This window comes from Lipophrys pholis (assembly GCF_963383615.2).
Source record: "Lipophrys pholis genome assembly, chromosome: 22".
Lineage (NCBI taxonomy): Eukaryota > Metazoa > Chordata > Actinopteri > Blenniiformes > Blenniidae > Lipophrys > Lipophrys pholis.
Genome location: NC_137644.1, coordinates 4,650,031 through 4,663,485, shown reverse-complemented (window position 1 = coordinate 4,663,485; position 13,455 = coordinate 4,650,031).

Genomic DNA, 13,455 nt, shown 5'->3' with positions numbered 1-13,455 from the left:
GTTTCATTGATTGAAAGAGGCAACAGTGTGTGTGTGTGTGTGTGTAACTACAGGTAATGTGTGAAGCTGGTCAGCTGGTCCTCAGGTAAGAGAGTGATCTGATGGTTGTGAGGCGGCTGCCACCCCTGCTTTGAAAAACACATCAGGGCCCCTGGTTGGGAATCACTGCTGTAGATGTTTCCTCTGGAGATCAGCTGATCAGAGATCTTGTATTCAGACGCATGTGATGTTGATCCAAAACCCACACATGATTAAAGCAGTGGAGGGGTGGAGGAGGTTCATCATGACCAAACTCCCGGTTCACAGGAGGCAACATGGCGCCGTGAGGCTCAGCTCGATCCGTCAGACGTCACTTCAGAGTCCAGGTGAGGCTCAGTGGTCGTTATGTTATGTCATCAGCCTCGCCAGTAACTTTACCGGTGCTGGAGCAATTGTGGTTTACCTTATGTCATCCATATGTCTCATAAACATGCAGGGTTTTTTTCAGGGTGAACTCAAAATAATTGTTAAGTCTTACTTCTAAATGTTTTTCTATTTTTATTGATGTCTGAAAAGCCGAGTGAAATCTATCTATCTATCTATCTATCTATCTATCTATCTATCTATCTATCTATCTATCTATCTATCTATCTATCTATCTATCTATCGACGTATATCTATATCTATATCTATTTTGTGGGGAAATTAATGAATTATTTTTGTTTTATTCTGTTTATTAATCTGTTTATTTCATTCAATTCGATAAAGTGTTTTAAGATAGTTTACCTTACTGACATTATTTTGCATGATCGAGGCTGCTACAAAAATGGTTGGTGAGTCCCGTCGGCGTAGTGACGGAACATCACACTGAGCCACAGAAAATCAAAGAGGGCCAAGCACAGAGTCTTGTGGTACACCACAAGTCAATAAAAATGTTGGAATCCAAGAAGATGTTTGATTTAATGGTGAGGCATGCGAGGGGTTACACGGCCTTCCCTTGATTCCTACTCATGTCTCATGTATTTATCATTTTATGCTGCTGATATTTTGATGTCTAAAGTTCAAAGACTAACTTGATATCCGACTGTATCAAGACATTTTTAACGTTGAAGGTATTTTCTCCTTGTTGGAATTGCTTTATATTTGCCCCAAATGTTACCGTGAGCTCCGTGATGTCGTGATCACACTTGGTTTCACCACAAATCAACCTGACACCGACTTCCCGTGGTTGTCATTGTCGTTTCACAGCATTTTCAAATGTGGCATGAGACAATAGTTAATCTCAATAAAACCTCTGATTTGTGCAATTTCATGATCGCAGTGTCCCAAGGACACATGAATCTAACTTTGTCCCATGCTTATGAATCAGACAGATTGTTAACTGCATAAATACTGTTGTTGTTCCTTAAGCCAAGAACAAAGGATCAAACCTGCAAACCATGCATGACATTCAGTATTTCTGCTTAGTCATCAGCGTATCAGGGTTACTATTGCAGCACCCTTCAATATCCTCACTCCCAGATTGCATAACACTTTTTCCTTTTTCAACAGTGATAAAATGTTTGTGTACATGTATATGTGTTTTTCTGCTGTGGTTTATGTTGTACAGTGTAGAATCTAGCAGCTAAACTGTTCTCAACACTGGTGACCCAGATGTTTGACCTTTGGAATATTTACAGAGACTGAAACAGTTCAGCTTTGCAGTCGTGTCGGTGTTAGGAACAATCTCTCTTCACATTTGCTTGAGGAATATCTTACAGAAAATGGAAAGTTATGGACAATCTGCTTTGAAATGTATGTCCCAACACGAGTTGTACTTGCGCTAACAGCTGCTCAGGGTGACTGTACCTGCAGTGGATGTATGACTTGACATGCCTCATTGATTTGCCCCGTGTGAGTGAGTTTTACTCAGAAATATACGAAATTCGGCAACTCATCACTTTTGTGATGGAAGGAAAGATAACACTACGACTATTACTACTACTTCTACTACTAATAATAATAATAGTAATAGTAATAACGTTAATAATAATAATAATAATTAGAATTTTAGTATTAGTATTAGTATTGGTGTTGTTATTTATAATGCACTTTACCTTTAAAAAATCTCAAAGTGCAGAAACAGATCAAATGTAAAAGGCAAGTTAAAAAACTGTTAAAATTCAGGGGTTAATGGGTTCAAAAGAAACAATAAAAGACAATTAAGAGAAGGTATTTACTCTAACATAGTGACTAACGCAGGCCAGACGAAACACATAGAAACAATATTAGAAATTTAAACTAAGCAGCGCTGCCAGTCACACAATGAATGTTCAACTTTATTCTAAAACAAGAAGTAATATGTTGATGGATGATTCTGTGGTTGTGTAACTATGTCTGCGTGGGATTCTCCTGGTGTGTCAGAGGCTTATCAGAGATAAGGTAAGGTTCTCTTCTGACAGCGAAAGATAAGAAATTCTCATTCAGCTCTATTGTTTCAAATTAACAGACAGAAAAAATGCTTGATTTGTTGTTGTTTTCTTTTATAAGCCAGCAAATTCCTGGACAGAATGTCCTGGACGGCTCTGCTGCTGAGAGCAAGATGTGACGGGACTGAAGGGGGACGTGCATCAGACCAACGTAGGTTGGTAAACTGTTGCAACACTAAAAACGTGATGGGTCTTTGCTTTAACACTTTTCGTCAGGAGGGCAAGAGTGAAGACTGCATGTTCCGACATCCAGTTAAAACTCGTGCACTGATTGCTTAGAGGTGCACAGGTCCCACAGTTTGTTCTTATCACTTCAGATTACACATTTCTGATAGAAAACTAATAACCCGGGCATGAAGGTCATCAGGGTGTTTAGAAATATGACAACACCTTTATGATTCTGTGGACATTGTCATATATGAAGAAACCTTTGCTTTTTGTTGGTCTATCCTCATAGCAACGCTGAGTTAAATGATAAATGGACTTCTGCTTGTGTAGTCTCAGTCTTCAGTGTCTTGCTCGAGGACAATTCAACACATGGACATAGTGAGATGGAGGATCAAACCGACAACCTTGTGACTGGAAGCCAATCCTCTACAGCAGATCTGGACATCATAAGGTCCGGGGGCTCTTTAGTTCTGTTTGACCGGCCCTCAGGGTGTCTCTGGGAAATCCTCAATCAAAGGAAAATTACTGTCATTATTGGCTTTATCACATCTAAAATGGTCACATTGTTCACGTTATTGGTCATTATGACATTATTGATGGTGTCTCTCGGTTAACACTTATTAGTTTGTAATTAAATTATCTGCTGAACTAAAAAAGAAAAAGTGACGCGGAGCAACAGTTGCTCATAAAACTCATTTTCCCAAAAGATGATTCTTGTTGAGAAACACTCAAGTCAACTTGAGTCGAGGACCTCATTGGAAGTGCTATAATTACCTTGTTGGGCCAAGTTGGGCCAAGAAGTTTATGTTTTTGTCTGCGTGTATTTCTTTATTGGTTTGTATGTTTGTGTTGGGGCCGACCCTCAGGAACTCAAGGGCTTTTTTCACAGAATTTTCACCCCTTCATTTGGTCCAGGTGGCGTTCACATTCACTTTAGAGACCGGATCAAAACCATCTGTAAAATGTCACACAGTTACACCAGCTGCTAGTTTGGGGGCGCTGTCACCCGACACAGACACTGACCAGAGAGAAAGTAAAGAAGAAACACGGCTCATTGATTGGTCCGACCGAAACCGGAAGTCCCGCCACTTTAGCCCATGGTGGCTAGGCGCGTTTGCCCGTGGCTCATGGGGAGACACAAACAACCGCGATATACAGTCTTCAGAACAGATATCAAAAAGCGACTTTTTCACTACTTCCTCTTTACTTCTTCCTCACAACTCCACGTCTGCCAGCAAGATATTTTTCAACTTTTTCTTTCTGCATCTGCTTCTTCTGATTCGCGGGGTTAGCTGTTTGTTTATTACCCAGAATGCATTGCGCACGTCATGTCCTCCCCTGTCCTCTCACCCCACCCGCTAGAAAGATCACTTGTAAAGGATCCAATTCCTCTTTACTCCACATCTGTGCACGAGCCATTTTCCAGGAGAAAACAAATGTTACAGGACTCCCGCTTTCTTTTCCGTGTCTATTTCAGATTTGCCCACCCAAAATGGATTGCGCACCACGTCACGTCCTCTCAACCCTCACCCAGCCCGCTGGAAAGTCCGTTTGAAAGAGGATCGAGACCGATGTTTTGAAGGGGACCAGTTTCCGTTTGAAAAATCTGGAACCGAGTTCCCGCTTGAAAAATCTGGAACCGAGTTCAGGGTGCATTCACATTTCCACAAACGAAACAGACTTTCCCAGAAAGTCCCTAAAGAGAACTCTGGTCCGCATCAAACAGGGGAATGTGAACGAGTGAATGCAGACCGACACGTCAGATACACGCATCCAACCACTCATTGGTCCAACCGACCGTTTAATACTGTGTCATTGATCAAGCTGTAGCCGATAACAAAGTTGCTGTCAGTCTTTCTACGCGTGTGACCGCAACGTTTCCACGCAGCGTCAAGAGAACGAAACTCTGTTCCTTCACCTCAGACGCCAGAGGCCCGGGTGGGCTCCAAAGCCACTCCAATCTCTGTGAAGGAACCCAGAAATCGGAACCGCACTGTCGGAACTCTCCTCCTTTCTTCTCATTTTCTCTAACACCGAGTTCGTGCACACATCCAGCGCTGCCCGTCAGCGCTCAGTGATTGAGATTAGATAAGACCCCTCACACACACGTAGCACCCAAACTGCTATATTTTGCCGTCGTTAAGTTCCACTGTCAGATCTTCAGACTCGCTGTTAGTAACAATAATCTCATCTGCGGTTTTTAAAGCATCATTCTTTGCCTAGTGAGTTGATCCAACTGTGCATTAACATCTTGTTCCTCTGCCTCACAGTAGCAGTGGCAGCGCTACTTTCAGTTTCTGTAATACACAAGTCTTATAGGAATGGTTTATTAGCCCACAACCCCCAACCTGGAGGAACGGGGGATCACTCTTCATCTGGTCTCTACCCAACCAGGAGTATAATACCTCAGCTGACGTAGCTCTGAGGGTCTTAGAGACATACGAACCATCCCACCACATTAAGGTCGTGATCCCATCAGGATAGGACATCAAACCTATGAAATTCCAAAACCAACCCCGAAGTCAATGTAGCACCCTAATACGAATGAGCATAACGACAAAAACAAATTATGACGTGAGGATTGTGGTGTAGGCTGTACAGTGGTGACGTGGTGAACACTCTCACCTCAGAGCAAGACGGTCCTGCGTTTGAGGTCATGTTGGGTCAAGGTGCTTCTTTATTCTCCCTGAGGGGTCGAGGGCTTTCTGTCTGCTTCCACAACTTCTAATCGAGCAACAATACAGACTCAAAAATTAAAAGACTCAAACTGGGTTAATAATTGATTTGTTTGCAAGTTATGAACACTTATGATCGGATTAACGCTTGTTGTTGGAACTGTGCTATCAAAAATGTAACGCCATGTTCTGTTTCCACCGACTGTGATCAAGGCAGGCAGCTTGGCAGCCACAATATGGACAGATAACGATATGTGATTGATGCTGGAGAGATAAGAAATCATTAATAGGCAATGAAAATAGATAAATAGGCCAGAGGCAACAAATGACAGTCGTTAATGGGCACTAGTTAAAGGCCTTTGGTATTGTATAATAATTAGAGTCATGACACTCTGGAGGCTGCTGTTGTTGCTATTGTCCAGCTACTCACACGTGCAGGAGCAACATATCAAAACACGTGTGTTTAATGGCTCCGAGCACCGTGGTCATTACACAGACCTTCAAAGTGCTAAAGAAGTTTTACGGGGCCTGAATGTGAAACTTTTCTGGCATGAAAACGTGAAGTCGCAGTCTCCAGTCACTTAATCACAGAGGGAGGTCTCTAAACCAGGGGTGGGCAACTCATTTTTCTAAAGGGCCATGTAAACAAATATACAAGACATAAGAACGATCCCTAATAAACTGCATTTTCTAAAATGATTTATTTCTTATTATACATAGTTCCCAGTATTTGTCTGGAAATCATGATTTTCTCAGTACGCGAGTAAATAAAAACTATACTTTTTCATTAACCATCTTTTTTTCAAACACCAACTGTGTGAGGTAACAATTACTAGCTCTGCCAACCAAGATGTTAACACAACCATTAATGTATTAATGGACAATAATGTGAAGAATGTTTTAGACATAAAGAAGCCAATAATAACAGTCATTTTCATTTGACTGAGGATTTCCTGGCGACACCCTGAGGGCCGGTCAAGCAGAGCTGAAGGACCTTATGATCCCCAGGTCTGCTCTAAACACATTTCCTCACCTGGAATAACTTTCCTGACTTCAGATGTGATGATTACATGATTTGATGAGTGAGTGAATGAAGTGCGAGCACGTATGTACGTATGTACGTATGTACGTATGTACGTATGTACGTATATACGTATGTATCATGTTTTATGGTAGAAATCTGTGTTTTGGGTGTCCATCCAAAAATTCTGGGTGTACAAAATGTATAGTGTATGTATAATATAGGTCCATATAATTAATACCAACTGTGTGGATTTGGATTCTGCAGATATAACTCCTCAGCATCTTGGAAAGGAAAATCCTCCTCTCTGCTTTATGATTTGAACGCAGCAGGATGAGTCAGAGAATTACGAACCAATCAGAATCCACCTTTCAAAACGTACGTACCACGTGGTATCAATGAACCAATCACGTTGCTCGTTCCTGAGTGTCATACGAAACCGGAAGTCATTTGTGAGTCGTGTACTCGAGCCGATAATTTGCTATATTTCAATGAAAAAATATGAATTCAGGTAAAATTAGACAGTGACAAACAGTGATGGACATTATACACATGTCTGAGAGGCTTTGAGCAACACATCCATTATTTTTTGGGCCGTCTTTTCAGAATTTTGACCGTCCAAATGACGGCTGGACGGCTCACTGCCTAAAACCATGGTATGTATGTATGTATGTATGTATGTATTTTACCAACTTTTGGGTAAACTATTCACCCGAATTTCCGCAAACAAATGTGGCTTGGGTTAAGGTCTGCGCTCTACCATCTGTAGATCTAGTTTTTTTCTTGTTAAAGTCAAATCAGCATGATTTTCTTAACAGCCTTTGTGTAATGTTTCACTGTACTTCATATCAAAGCTGTTTTCATGAACGGATAACGCTTCAGGGAGTAGTTGTAAGATTGTAAAATGTTCCAGTCCGGTGGTAAACTTCCTGTTTATGTGATCGTGTCTGTGACAGGGTGAACGAGTGGCTTCATGGCTGAAGGAGGACCAGAGAACACAGAGGATTCAGAGCAGCAACATCAGATGATCTCGTGGTCTGAGTTATGCCAAGTAACTGAGTAGATTTCAGGCTCTGGGCTGTTTTTGTTTTGCTCGAAATGAAAACATGGAAGTACAAGGATTACACGCGCAGTAGCAGCGTTTCAGACATGTTTCGTTTTCCCCGTTTCCATAGAGACGGAGATGGAGTGCTTTGAAAATGTTACACCTTGAGTGCTGCTTTCAAAAAGTTGTGTCTTCAAAATAAGAGAGAGAGAGACACACACACACACACACACACACACACACACACACACACACACACACACACACACACACACACACACACACACAAACATGCAAACTCCACACAGAAAGGTCCGTTCGGTACTCGTGAATTCAGCAACGTGAAGCTGAAAATGGACGGATGTACACTTTGCATTGTGAACCGGGACACTGACCTCCCAGTGTGTTTTTAGGAGCATATTGTACACGTTAGAACTTATCAACAAAAACAAGGTGGTTCAGACTTTTGATTTGGAGGATTTTCCTCGCAGCGGTCATATGATTTTATTCATATGAGCAGAAGCGAGGCGAGCGATATTTGTGCAGTAGAAGAAGTATTAACAACACTTGTTGCTCCGGGGTGTAGCTCCCACTGAGTACAAAAGTTGACATGTGGAAATGACGCAGGGTTGTTTGATCTTTCGCACAGGGGGTTTTTATGATCTTGGCTTTATCCTCATTACACTATGAATAGTGGAAACAACGGGAGATAACAAAAACAAATAAAAGTCCTTTTGAAGAGTCTGCTCGCAGGGACAATAGATAACCGAATTAAAGATTCATAACATTCAAGAGATAACAGAGGTCAACAGCAGCAGTTTTCAGAACATCTGGGAGCAAAGTTCTAACAGATCTACAATCACACCAGGATACAACTGTGATCAGTTCAAATACGACTTACTGGAGCAGGCGGGTCAGTGAAGTGGTGATCAGCCTCCAAGTGCTTGTTAACTCTGAAACGTCTCCAGTTTTTATGTCTTTGCCGACCTCACAGGAAAAGTCGTCAAACTGCCACAGACTGCTGTGCTGAGCTTTTAAAGTGCGTCCTCATTGGGTTTGGTGTGTGTGAGTGAACGTTTGCCTCGGTGACTAACGGTCAGAGTAGCTGCAGCCTCGCTGCCTCCCGTCCCCGGACCATCAGCAAACAACAGGTACAAAGTTTACAAGTTGGGAACAGCAGTTGGGAAATAGATTTTAAAATCTCACTTGGGATGGGACTTCGAGCCAAGTTCACGACTAAAGGTTAATAATAGGGACGTCCCGATCCGATCGGTAGATATCGGATCGGGGCCGATATTGGTGATTTGTGAGTGATCGGGGATCGGCACCTAATAACCAGAACAATCAGGGACTAGAAGCTCCGGTCGAGCTGCAGAAGCTAGAAGCAGGCGGAGCGGGGCCATAGACCTATAAAACTAGAGTTATACATAGTGGTTTATGTGTTTATGTACAGAAGTCTACTTCTAAATTTCTATGTGGTCATCTTCTGCTTTTTTATTGTGTTTGGTGAGTCACAGCGCCCCTAAAGGCCTGGCATGTGTACTACATGCCCTGAAACCTCATGTTGAGCCGTGTTCATAGTGAGGTGTGGACGGTTTGTTGGGAGAAGGCCAGGGAGGACCAAGATCGTGGTGTGGATGTACCCTCAGTTTACAACAACAACTAACGAGAACGAGAAGAATTTTGATTCAATAAGTGAGTTTTAAAATAATTTCTAGCTAAACAAAGCTTCTGCCAATAGTGCTTTTAGCTTTAGCATCTTAGTTGCTCCAAAAATAGACGATTGAGTATCTTTGCAATAGCAATGTGAGTATCGGATCAGGAAAGTATCGGTATCGGCCGATACTCAATTCTGAAAAATCGGATCGGTATCGGGGGCAAAAAAGTGTGATCGGGACATCCCTAGTTAATAAAGAATCTTGCCGTGGAGTTCAAACTAACTTAATGTTGTTATCCTCGGGGTTTAAAATGCTGCATAATCAGTGACTTTCTTAGTGCTGCAAACCCTGCAAACAACCTCATTGTCTCATTCTGGGTTTCTTCTGCTCTACTGAGCATGTACAGAACTACGAGGACCAGCTGTTGCGCTGACAAAAGTTGTTCTCCCCGTTTCCATGGAGACAGAATCAGAATGTTTACATAAAGTTGTGTTTTCGGTGGCTCCGTTGTTGCGTAACCAGACTCCTAAAGCCTCACAAACCTTTTCCTTTTTCACTGATAAACAGAGTAATACTGTGTCTGTACACATGGTGGCAGTATTGAGTACCTGTTTTTCTCTTAGTTAGTATTCCCTAGGCCTTTGAACTCTGTTGTGCTTCCTATTTAATTTGCAGTTTTTCTTTGTGGATTGAATGTAGATGAGATTTTGTGGCGAGCTGGTTGGCCTAGTGTATTAATGACTTGATGTCGTGACTTTTCTTTTACCAGAAATACTAGAAAACTGTATATTTAATGTGACACTTGCAAAGCTTCATCAAACCTGTGCAAAGTTCTTGAATAAAGAGCATTGACGAATGTTAACTTTGTGTAATTTATATCAAAACAGTATGTAGTTTGGGATGGCTCCGTCCCTCTTCTGTCTGTGACTCGTTTCAAAATGTGACTCAAGCCTCCAGAAAGTGGATCCGGAGGAGATTTGAAGCTCCCTGAAGTCTGCAGGGACTAAACTGCCTCGGTCACGGAGATAATCCCGTAAATATCTCAGCTTTTCTGCCACGTTGACGGTCTTTTTTTTTTTTTTAGAAACTCAACTTCTTCTTGTCAAATTACAAGTTGTTTTTTTTCACAAACACACAAGAACAAAACACTCATGTTTGTGCAGCTTGTGGTTTCCTCCGTCACTGAACTCGTCAGACGGCGGCTCGTTGGACGGACACTCGTCTCAAGTCCAGAGCAGGCAGGTGGTGGAGCCGCTGCGTTTCTGTCCTCGGGGTGGTGGGGGTGGTGGGGGGGGGGGGGGGGTGGGGGGGGCGGGGTCAGCGGTACCTCCAGACGTCCGGCGGCCCTTCGGAGCAGGAAACCCAGTGTTTATGCTGGAGACCAGCGCTGGTGTCTGGGTGAGTACGCCTCCGGCCGTCGCTCCACCTTCCCTGGAGGAAAGATGAAGGCCGAATCAACAGAGCGGCGCTGATCCTAAAAATAACGACAGTCTGATTCCAGAAAGCAGATAAAACGTGATCATTTCACTCTGCAAGTTTGAAGAAAAGGTGACATTCCTGGAACAAGCTCGTCTGAATCGTCATGATCAAAAGGATATTTGATAGTTTTTCTCTGGGGAAGTCCGTGTTACTGGCAGTAATACTCCCTCTTATAATATATTTCACACTAACAATGTGTCAGCAAATCATTTATTATTAAGATCTTCAACTCAAGTTGTTTTGACCAACTCAAACAAAGCAAATTTAGCTATATAATTGAATCATCACCAACCATTTTAATTAGTTATATTTTTAGTCATTGTTTTAATATGCCTGCTCTAATACCAGTATTAGAAACTAATATTTCTTACACATTATTTTGTGGAACATTTTGAGTTCCTCCAACTCAGTCATTCAATTCTGAAGAGTGACTAAATGACATCACATGAGAGAGAAGCTTTGTTACACACGACCAACGAGTGGGATTTAAATAAATCATTTAAATGAGGATGACAAAGACATTTGTAAGCTCATTTTAATGTTTTAATCCCAAATGGAAATTAAAGCATCGTCTTTGTGATTAATGCTACTCTATCAAAATAATAAAGAAATAATAATAATGGTGCTTTCAAAGTAAATATATGTCTCCATAATTAGACCGACTCATTTAAACATGTCAACAGGCTGTAGTTTGTGATAAAAGCAGGGTTTTTTTTTAAAGACACAGATTTTTCTAACTTTAGTAGGACTTTGTGTTTTTGTCTTTTGTGTCAGAAAGACCTGAATGAATCCTGCACACGTCGGGTATCCCGGCTGGTTCAGACCGTTAAAAACAAATACAAGAACCCAAAATCTAACCACTCCATCCATCCAACCATCCAACCACCTCATCCATCCAACCACTCCATCCATCCAACCATCCAACCACTCCATCCATCCAACCAACCATCCAACCACTCCATCCATCCAACCAACCATCCAACCACTCCATCCATCCAACCAACCATCCAACCACTCCATCCATCCAACCATCCAACTACTACATCCATCCAACCATCCAACCACCTCATCCATCCAACCATCCAACCACCTCATCCATCCATCCATCAAACCACTCCACCCAACCACTTAATCCATCTATCCAACCATCCAGCCACTTCATCCATCCATCGACTCCATACATCCAACCATCCAGCCACTTCATCCATCCATCGACTCCATACATCCAACCATCCAACCACTTCATCCATCCATCCATCCATCCATCCAACTATCCAACCATCCATCCATCCAACCACTCCATCCATCCAACCATCTATCCATCCATCCCTCCAATCATCCAACCACTCCATCCATCCATCCATTCATCCAACCACTCCATCCATCCAACCATCCAACCACTCCATCCATCCAACCAACCATCCAACCACTCCATCCATCCAACCATCCAACTACTACATCCATCCAACCATCCAACCACCTCATCCATCCAACCATCCAACCACCTCATCCATCCAACCATCCAACTACTACATCCATCCAACCATCCAACCACCTCATCCATCCATCGACTCCATACATCCAACCATCCAATCACTTCATCCATCCATCCAACTATCCAACCATCCATCCATCCAACCACTCCATCCATCCAACCATCTATCCATCCATCCCTCCAATCATCCAACCACTCCATCCATCCCTCCAATCATCCAACCACTCCATCCATCCATCCATCCATCCATTCATCCAACCACTCCATCCATCAAACCATCCAACCACTTCATCCATCCATCGACTCCATACATCCAACCACTCCATCCATCCTCCAGGACCAAAAATTAGCAATAGATCAGGTTGTTTTCTATTTAGTAAATCTGCAAGGTAACCCGTGGAAAATATAGCAAACTGGTAACTTTACAAGTTCCAGATTAAGTGAACACTAGTGTGGTGTAGTACTCAAAATCAGGTTTCAACACCGATCCTGAGTACTACAACACTTGAGTAATCTTGGGATGTTTTGGTTTTAGTCTTGACGAACTTGGTCTCTTGTCTCTTGGTCTCAGCCCCTTGAGGTCTTGTCTTGGTTGTGGGACGCTCTGGTTTTGCGTTTGGTTTTGTTAATGACCACACACCCCAAACGGAAGCATTCTTGTGTTTTTTCCTTTCTATCTTTAATTCTAATTGACAACAACATGTGAACAGTCATTTATTTCTTCTATCGTTCATTCATTCCGCTGTTTCTTCCTTCGCTCCCGTGCAGTTTCGTGTCGCCATGAACTGCATGTGGCAGCACCGTGCTCTGTGACTGTGTCAGCTGGAGCGCTCAGTCACCACGCTCCATTACACACCAATGATAAGAAGAAGAAAAAAACCTCCTCATGAGAAGAAGGAACAGGAAGAGTTTTCAGATCAGGAAAGTGCTGGCGCCACCCTCAGACCACTGGTCAGTTTGAAATGTGACTGAAACACACATTTCACAACATCCAGCGCAGAATTATAGTCTGGCAAATACACACTGAAGGAGAAATGAGTTGAAACAAAATGAAATGAGGTTGTTGCGACGACAGTTTGGAGGAGAAGTGTAATTCAGTCACCTTCAGTCATTCATCGTTGTTTTATAGCAAAGAAGTGAAGGAATGAATGAGTTTATGTCCCTGAGAGTATCAGTGACGTCACATTCAAGCTCATAACAATAATAATAATGTGGACAAAATAAAAATACACACCCGTCTTTACAAAGACAAATAAGTATATTTCTGCTCCTGTCAGAATAATAAATTATCCCAAAGTTTGGAGTTTTCACATTAAACTTCAGGGAAAGTTAAATAGATAAACTGTCAACTCTCGAACGCTTGCAGCAATATTATTGTACCTCTGGCGCCCCCCTCAGGTCAAATGACGCCAAAACCTCAGTATCCTCACTTCTTAAACATTACTCTAATTACTTATTCATTGCTCA